Genomic DNA, 9,929 nt, shown 5'->3' with positions numbered 1-9,929 from the left:
GACAGGCCCTTAGAGTGCATTGCGGAGGCGTGCGCAAGCGTTATTACTCGTAAATTGTTGAAGTGCGCTCACAAAAGTGATACCAATGCATCACAAGATATATAGATTCCAAAAGCAGAAATAACTTGGTACAATACAACAAGAAAAAAAAGATAACGAGCAGTACAATGCAAAAGCCTTCTTATCTGTGATTCATTTTGATCGGTCTGCGGCCTCGTTACAAAATCCATCGTAACGCAGCGTAAACGGTTGTGCATTTTTAATTCTTTTGTGTGTAACGAATAGGATGCATGGCTATTATTTGTATGTTCAAGAAATATTACGTAACCTATACAGGCTTCTTTGGCATCTTTTTGGTGGTCTCATTCCAGGTGTACGCTTCTGATGCCTTATTAAGCTATAAGACGCTAATCGTACGCCCAGGTTCTGCTCAAGCTGTAGTGGAATCTTTCGTTCTAGTGGAACAAACTACAGAATTACCGCCATGTCTGGGCGCCATCAAGAATCTATAGATATGCAAAGGGTGTGAAATGTGTACGTTCATAATTCCGTTGTGCAAAGTTGTTTTTATTTTTAATTCGTCGTCACACCTGTGAAAGAATCTGTGTACTGTTTCCGAGCCCGTAATTATTTTTACAGAAATTTCCGAAGGTATCGGCGGTAAAACTTGTAGTTCTATCCTGTTACTGTTGTTGCTTTCTTTGAGACATGTTGGTTCCTTTTCAAAGATATTGATTCCTTTCCAGACAAAAGGCATTTGTCGTGCCTGAGACCATTACATAGCATTCAATGTTTACGCATTCTTTTTAACTAGCCCATACACACCCGAACCCACCGTGTTGGCTCAGTGGTTCAGTTGGCTCAGTTGGCTCAGGGCGTTGCGCTGCAGAGCACGAGGCCGCGGGTTCGATTCTCGGCCGCGGCGGCCGCTTTTCTGATGGAGGCGAAAAGCAAAAATGCTCGTGTGTAGGAGATTTCGGCGCGCGATAAAGTTCCCCAGGTGGTCAAAATTAATCCGGAGCCCTACACTGCGGAGCGCCTCATCGCCTGCGCTGCGTCGGCACGTTAAACCCTACAATCAATCAATCATACACACCCGAAAACAACGGCCGGTGCGATAATCAAATAATGGTAGCCATGAAATATCACATACCACCTTATTTTATACACAACAGCAGAACAAATAAAGCAGGAAGTATGCCAAAAAGCATTATCTTCATCGGGAACCATGATAAGCGTTAAGAGAGAAGATTATATTTTTTTTGCGTGTGATTGTAAGTTGACGCACCTGACATGGAGCTCCTCAAACTAATTTAGTGGGCCTGCCTGTTACTCATGGGCGTAAAATTCAGAATCCTAAACAGGTGCTTCGACAAAAAGGGGCTGGAATAGGCTATGACTAGGGTTGAAAATTTACGCCTTTCAGCTCGAAACAAAAAGGAACACTCTAAAGTGCCTGAGCTACAAAAGGCAATAAATCCGTAAAACGACGGTTTATACACGGTACATCTGTTCAATCGAAAAATGTCGACTAAGAAAGTAGCCCTCATCGTGGCCTAGATCACACAATATTTGGGATTGAACAATACCACCAACAAGATCTAACAGGATACCGCAAACAAGATCCGGGATCTAACAGTACCGCAGCGTCGCCCTCTCGTCTTCTTGCTCTCGTATCTGTGTATACTACGCGGCCTTTCGAGATGCTGAACCAGTACCAGCTTGTCCAAATGTCAATAATTCGGCACAGCACTTGGTTTCTTTCAGAATGTGCGAAAATTCACAGGTGATCTCGTCTGTGTGATACCACTTACAGTGAGAACCGCTGGTGCGCCTTTATTGAAATGCAATACTTTTGTGAACAAAATATTTTATCGTCGAGTGCATTTAGAGGTCTGCAGTGGCGGTGTTACAAATGTGACATTTTATGCGGCATTATCTGGGTTAGTCTGCTCAATAGTAGTCATATATTTCAGTAACACTGGTATTGCTACTTCCATAAATATCCGTTTATATACGCGCATGGAAGGTTTTTAGAAAACCTGCAAGCTGTGATGTATGTCACCTGCCGCGGAACTCAGTGGCTAAGGCGTTGAGCTGCTGACCCCAAGGACGCGGGTTCTATTCCCGACCACGGCGGCCGCTTTACTTATGGAACCGAAAAGCGAAAAAGCCCGTTTTTTCTCGAATTCGGAGCTCGTGAAAGATCCCCAGTGGTCATAATAAATCCGGAGCACTCCAGAACGGCGCGCCTTATCTGATGTGTCGTGTCGGGGCGTTAAACCGCACAATCACAATACGTAAGCTGAACCGAGGACTGCATTTCACTGGAGAAAAGAGGAAGAAGAAGAAGAAGCACACAGGACGCTCGATAGACTTCAATTGAAAACTTTACTTCACGTGCGGGAAACATAGAACGAAAACATAAAAGAACACCTTTTCCGTCACAACTACTCACCACCGCACACACGCCACATCGCATATCGCGCATGCGGCCTCGTAAAAAGCATAATTTTTTTTTCTCTGAGAGCAATTGAAGTCCTACTCGCGCAACTGTCGGCTTCCCTGAGATGTGATGGGCCTCATTAATTTGCCGACTGGCCATGATCGGCGGGCTACTGTTAACACCAGAAAGTAGACCTTACTTTGGTGTGGGATAAAACTCAGTGCGCATTCAGAATTATCCAAGTCGCCAATAAAGTTAGGGTTCTTTTTGAAATTGCAGCAATATGGAACCCGAACCGAAGTATTTGTGCCGCCAGCTGCGCAACCTTAATGAAAAGGAGATGTTGTCCTTCCTCTTCTAATCGTTCAGCTTATTGCAGAAGATCCAATATTCTTAAAGAAAGCTGTATTCAACATTTCTAAATTAAATGACAATTTTGTAGACAATAACTTCCAAGCAACGCCACTCTCCCCAGGAGACATAGATGAGATAATCAAAAAGAACAATCTGGCAACCTCCTCAACTAAATATACATGAACGATTTAAAAACCACCGTCAATTCAGTCTGTACGATCATGAGGGATAATTATTATTTTCCAGATGCAATGCTGTAAGAGGCACCGCAATTTAGTGAGATATTTTTGCTTTAACTAATACTGTTCGTAAGAAAACAGAAGATCAGAGTGTTTTGCTCCAAATAATACATTAAATTACTTTCTCCTGTAAACATCACTTGTTTATTCTACTAGGTCGCGATAACAACACGAATGCATTGCATTCATTTTTTCACCACGCGCTTTCCACGTACCCTGAAGAGCCCCTGAGGACAGGTTTTTTTTAGGGCCGCTGTCATCGGAGCGCGACGACCATTTCTTGAACTAATCTGTGACGTACTAGTCCGACCTTGATTTAGGCAATTTTCTCACGAGCGTAAAACCACCAAAGAGCTTCAAAAAATAGATTTTGTGTGCATTTCCATTTTTTCAGTGCCACATATATGTATTATGCCGAAGTGCAAAACAATTAGACACCCGGCTCGACGCTCACCTGTTCTTGGCGGAAGGATACAGGAAGTGCAGTGGCTACGACGTGCGCGGTGGGAGCGCTAAGCACCCCGTTTCTGGCACAACAGTTCCATCCGTTTCATTTGTGTTGTTGGATGCTGCACCCAAAAGGATTCTTTGCATCCTGCTCTGTGTTTCGAGCATAGCCTCAACGTTGTTTCAGTTATGAGGTTGTAGCGAACGGCGCCCCAAGGGAAGCGCCGCGCCAACAACGAAGACAGGAGCTCCTCACGCAGCGCTTGGATTACGCCGGGCACTGCTCGTGATCACGAGGTGCGCGCTCACGTGCGCTCACGGTGGTTGAGTAATCAGTTTAAGTGCAAACGCTGTCGTGGCTAATTGTCGCAGCGCCGGTCGCGACACGGTGAAGAGCATGCTCATACCGTAACGACAACTCCAGCGCACATTCCCTCCCTCCCAGCATCATTTATACGACGACGCAGCTACCTACCACGATAAGCCGTCTTTCGCCACAACAGTCATTTCATCGCTCGACAGCCCTCCCTTGGACGCACTCACTATATATACAACATCAGCAACCGTTGCGGAGAAGGCGGCTATGGCTCTCGCCCTAGTACAATCTCTGACACCCAGAGTTGTCCTTTCGGACTCTCAATCGGCAATTCGCAACTTCTCTGCAGGGCTACTCTCTCCAATCGCCCTCAAAATCCTCTACCGCAGAACACCATCCAACCCCGTGGCTCTGCTGTGGACTCCGGCCCATACGGGAACAGAAGCCAATGAAGCCGCCCACCGTACAGCTCGAGCTCTTGTCACCCGAGCACGCCCTTCGTTTGGCTCTACCCACGGCACCCCCAGCTTCCGGGACACTCTAATCTCGTACCGGGACATCACTCAGCACTTCCGCCTCCTCCGTAGTATTTATCCTCCCCCACACCCTTCCCTCACTCGCGAAGCCACTCGCCACTGACGGCTAGTTCAAACCCACACAACCCCCTGCCGAACTATCCTTCACCACGTCAACCCCAATCTCTACCCTTCGCCTCTTTGCCCTCAATGTCTCAAACCGGATACGCGCTACCATTCCCTTTGCGAGTGTCCCCACCACCCATTTCTCTCTTTTCCTTCCCCTTTACTTTGGGAACACGCCCTGGAGAGCTCCGACCCGTAAGTGCTGTTGGCACTAACCAACCGGGCCGCCCAGGTTGCGGAGAACATCGCATCCTGCGCCACCCCTCTCCCCAAGACCCAGTTTGCAAAAAAAGTGTTTCTCCTCCTCCCCCAGCCAGAGTGTTCAATATTTCATTCCTTCCATTAAAGTCATTATCGCAGAAAAAGGTTGTTTGGTGCAGCTCGGCCTTCTGAGTGAACCGTGTTGCCTAGTGTCCTTGGCGCGCTTTACTGTTTACCGCTTTAACGGAAACGAGAACGGCCATTTGGCGCTGAAAACTAAAGGACTGCACTCTGCAGTTTTCGCATTCCGGCTTACGGGCTGTCAGGTAGTGACATCTAGCGAATTCGTCTCAAAACAAATGACACAAAAGTTTGTTGCGCAGAAATGTTCTCTTACGCCTGAAATGGCTTGAATCTGGACGTTTTAGATGAAACTCTCGTCGTACAATAATTTTCTTTTAACGAAGGCGTAGACGTCTCTGGTAGAGCTTAAAAAAAGAAAACATGATGTCGATGCCGCTATCTAGTGGAACAATTTGCACCAAGTAACACATTAAACGGAATTCTCGCCTCCGCTAAATATTTCGATATAAAATGAGAAAGATATATTGTAATATTCCGCAGTTACCCATATTACCTTGCCCAACACGATTTTAAAAGAGTAAAAGAGGTTTGATAGTTCACAAATGCATCTGAACCATCGGGAGCATGGGAGGCTAGGAGTAGAGGCGGAGATATTGCTCATCTTGAAGGTGGAAGCACTCACAAAAAAGGGACGAAAGTAGAAAGAACATAGACGACACGGCGCTATGTTCTTTGTTCTTTTTACTTTCGTCCCTGTTTTGTGAGCGCTTCCACCTTAAAGATGAACAGCTACCAACTAGCCCAATTGTCCGTTCTACTGCAGGAGATATTGCGGACTCTCGAAAAAAAATGTAATTTGTCATACTTCTGAGTATCATTTAACCCTAATATAATAAAAAGCAACATCGGCTAAGATAACTAGTTTACTTGTGTGGATCGCCGACCACAGTGCATTTGCTGTGATCCAATCAAGACACGAGCGTATACACTTCACCGGCGCAGGGAGCTATGGAGCTGCCGCTAAAGATACCGTTAAAGGTAGCTCTCGCGCAGGAAAAGTGGACTCCCGCAATCACGGTATAGTCAGTACCTCGTGTTAAAAGTCGGTAAGGTCTGGGAAGATAGCTAAAAAAGCGTCGTCATCCCATGTGCAATCTACTTGCTGAAGTAACCATGGTAACAACGACGCTGTAAACAAATGCGGGTAGAACCGCCGCCGTCAAAAATCGCGGTTATACAAGCGAATTCCGGCGGCCAACCATGAAATAAGTGCTTCCCCTCGGACGAGGTCGGACTTCTGCGTCGTTGCAAGCCGACGAGACAACAAATATTTCTGTTTTGTCGGAGTGACAACTTTTGTTAGCGTAAGCGAATATGCTTACTATTTTTCGACTTGCTTTACTGGAACTAGAGAGTAGATTTCTGACACAAACAAAACCGCTTTGAAATTCATCTCAGGTGCCCTTTAAACTCGGTCGACTCATTAGTGCTCAATAAAAAGGACCCGCCTCGCGACGCAAATTGAGTTGAGTGATGAGCCTGAGCGCACTCGCCTGAGCCTGAGGAGATGCACTCGCTGCAGATTACCACGCGGCCTCATTAGTCCCGCTTGGCTATACTACCGCGGAGCATAGAGCACGAAGTTGAGGATACACGCTGCATAATTAATGCTCCGTAGACTATGTGGATACACGGAAACTCGCTCAAGCGTCACGGCAGACGGCGGCGCAAACACGTTTCCGCGAGTCGCATAGAAACGTTTTCAACCACTTTCCTCTTCTGAAACATAGTTAAATGAAAACAATCTAAAGCTCAAATTTGATCCTGTTGCGGCAGAAAGACAGCTCTTGCCTCGGACATAGCAGTTTTGCTGGGGTTTTTAAGGAATGTTTTTTTAGGGATAATAGTCATTACGGCTATATAAATCACTTATTGTAGGCGGCTTGAACTTCTAGCGGTAAAGTCTTTCAGTACACAATCTGTAATTCAAAAGTGAGCTTCCTAGAAAACAGTTCGTCTCCACATTTGTCTTGTAACTGCTAAACAAGGTGGATTATGTACGCTGATTAGAACTAAGAAGATAGTTATACAACCTGGGGAAAGCTAGTATAAAACATGGTGAAATGGAGGACGAAAAATGTGGATACCATGTCCCATTTTGCGGAACGGTTCCAGGCTGAGTATACCTGTTTACAAGACGCCGAATCATGAATATTTTGCCGCATGTTTCTTCTATCGTAATATAACACTGCACTAAATGCTGCTTTACCCGTCGAGGTGCAAACATAGCGGTATTTCATCAGCAGAAGCGACGTCATAACAAAAGGTGTCGTCAGGGTATCGCAGTAAAGATATCCGTTATTCTAACCACAGTGTTTGTTGCAATACGCTAGAGGAAAGAAGACACCGCGAAGGTTTTCCGAAAATTGTGTGTTCCCAAGCGCCGAATAAGACCCCATGTTTGCTGTTGACTGCAACGATTGGCTCCTTGGTCGTTCTATTTCAACAAGCTCAAAATGATGTGGCTTGTCAAATTCCAACAACTGCAGAAAGCACATTAACGTAATATGGACAAAGCATCTGCGCTTCACTACCTAGACAAATACTTAGCTCCCAGTATGAAAGAGCTTAAATTGAAGTAAATCAATGAACCTACGGTAAAACAACGGTAAGCTTGGTGGATACTGCGCTGAGCCAATATGTCACAAGCAGTGTGTTCTGGGGATGGCTATATTTCCACATGTAGGCACGTCATGAAGAGCGTACGCTTCAAGCCATATTTATTGGAAAGCCACTTTCAACAACTTTGTGAAAGAATATAATTCACTTTCCGTGCAGTTCAAAAATGTTTTGAAGCTACTTTGAAGCATAAAATATCCCCAATCTCAAAAAAAATAGAATGAACGGCGAATGACTTTTATCATTGATCCTTAAGTGGCCTATTAAGAAAAAATCCAGTACATCAATACTCATCGGCTGTGAAAAGCAAGAAATAAAATCCGATTGGTTATGAAGGAGCAATGCGCAGTGCGGCGTTCTAACGGACCCTCGGCGCTGTGGGCATACGTTGGACTAATGATAATGAGAGGTTCCGTTGGGCTATAGGATAGGCATTTTCGTATTCGAAACTCTTAAGTGGTGCTCAGTTGTGCCAATGCATATCAAAGATTGATGCTGATCGAGAAACGTGTTACAAAACCTCCAACCCTGAAGAATGAGTAACTGGCCTAGGCGAAGCGTATGAAGGAGCTACTCGCATCAATTGTCTTTTGGGGCGTAATAGAGCGAGGAGACGTCGCAATGTATTATCAGGCGTATCAGACACAGAGACCGACTACAATCGGCGTCTACTTAAATGTGCGGGAATGACTTTTTTTTGTTTAAAGATCCCAGGTGTCATCCAGGGAGGTAGCGTTGCGACGCTGGCAAGGTACTCATTAATCGCAATGCTTTTGCATTCTTTTTTTTTTATTTGAACACAAAGGAATCCCTTAATTAGGGCTGTCGAGCCTTCATAGTGAAAACGTCTCATTCATTAGTCATGCGCCAACTTTGGAGAGCTTGGTGAGATACGCTCGTTGCAACATAACGAAGTATCACAACGTATAACGGCTTGACAAGCGCTGACATGTTCGTATTTGGCAAGACTGGACGTAGCCGTATGAAGTTTTGGGTGATAGAAGCCGTCGAATGCTAGATTCTTCTTTTTTGTTCCGTAACTTATGCAAGCAAGAAGCAGGATAAACATGAGCTTTTCTTTGTACTTTTCTACTTCTACTCATCCAGAGCAGAGGTATAGCTACTCGATGTTCGTGGTATAAAAGATTTCCAGCGTCTACATTTCATTTTCTCTTCCTCGCTTACTATTTATCTCCCCATATATACAACTTATCCGCCCTATGCTTCAAAATACCATCTCCCATCTCTTCCCGAAAGATATGTTGGACCCGCACTTCGCTGGTTGCACTGGTTGGTGGTTTCTTCCCTTCACAACAAGATCTTTGTCGCCGTTCTCTCCGCCCCTTTAGAAAATATGTTATAAAGCAAGAATGAGTATGCCACACCATTCCGATATTTGCAATAAGCATGAGTGCAACTATATTTACGAAGAAATTTTATCAGTCATTGTTGTACAGGGTAGTGCATGAGCACGGTAACATTACGCTCAACTTAGACGAGATAATAAGGTAGCAGAATGATTCTACACAAGGCTGTACACCAACGACATTAGACCAAGGGGCACTACTGAGAGTACAAGTTCAGATAGCGATGTCTAACTAGCAACTAAAGAGGAAGTTGTAAAAGCTTTCAAAGGCCTGAGAATACGGAGACGACGGCATAAGCATCGATCTTTTGAAGGAGGCAGGAAATGCAGTGAAAGAGATTGCTGTACCATTTTCGGTGCGCTTAAAGGCTCAAAAATTCCCATAGCCTGGAAAAACGCCAACCTTTGTCTGATACATAAAATGGAGATTCCAAGGACATCAAGCATTACAGACCCATGAGCCTTCTCTCAGTTGTCGACAGGCTGTTTACCAAAGTTATAGTTACCTGCATGGGTGGCAGCCTGGATTCCCAACAACCCAGCGAGCAGGCTGAGGTTAGGAAGGGGTACTCAATCATGGATCACATCGATGTCGTCAATCCAGTGATGGAAAAATCCGCAGAGTACCCTAAACCCATTTACATTGCGTTTAAAGAGTGTGAAAAAGCGTTTGATTCCGCGCTCACCGCAGACGTTTTAAAAGCGCTAAAAGACCAGGGAATAGACGAAACCCCCATAAAGTTTCTACAAGACATATCTAAGGGACGTACGGGCAGGAGAATCCTGGACTATCAAAGCGATGAATTTCCGATCCGAAATGAAGCAAGGCAGGGAGATACCATCTCTCCCAAACTATTCACAACATGTCTGGAGGGGGTATTTAGAAAAGTTGACAGGGAAAACATACTGTTAAGGATAAACGGGGAATACTTGAGCCATTTGAGGTTTGCGGACAGCATAGTCGCAGCTGAGTGAGCCTGCACAACACGTGCAAACAATGCTTGAGACTTGCAAACAGAGAGAACGGCCGTGGCGCTAAAAATGAATGTGATTCACATTTAGCTAAAAAACGAGAAATAAACATGCCAAAACCGTCCCATCCAGCTTAGGAAACGAAATGCTAGAAGAAGTAAAAGAGTGTAACCTAAGCAGATGG

The sequence above is a fragment of the Haemaphysalis longicornis genome, unplaced genomic scaffold (assembly GCF_048455015.1).
Source record: "Haemaphysalis longicornis isolate Haplotype H1 unplaced genomic scaffold, Haemaphysalis longicornis Haplotype H1 scaffold_9, whole genome shotgun sequence".
NCBI classification, from domain to species: Eukaryota; Metazoa; Arthropoda; class Arachnida; order Ixodida; family Ixodidae; genus Haemaphysalis; species Haemaphysalis longicornis.
Note: the sequence above shows the minus strand (reverse complement) of the source record.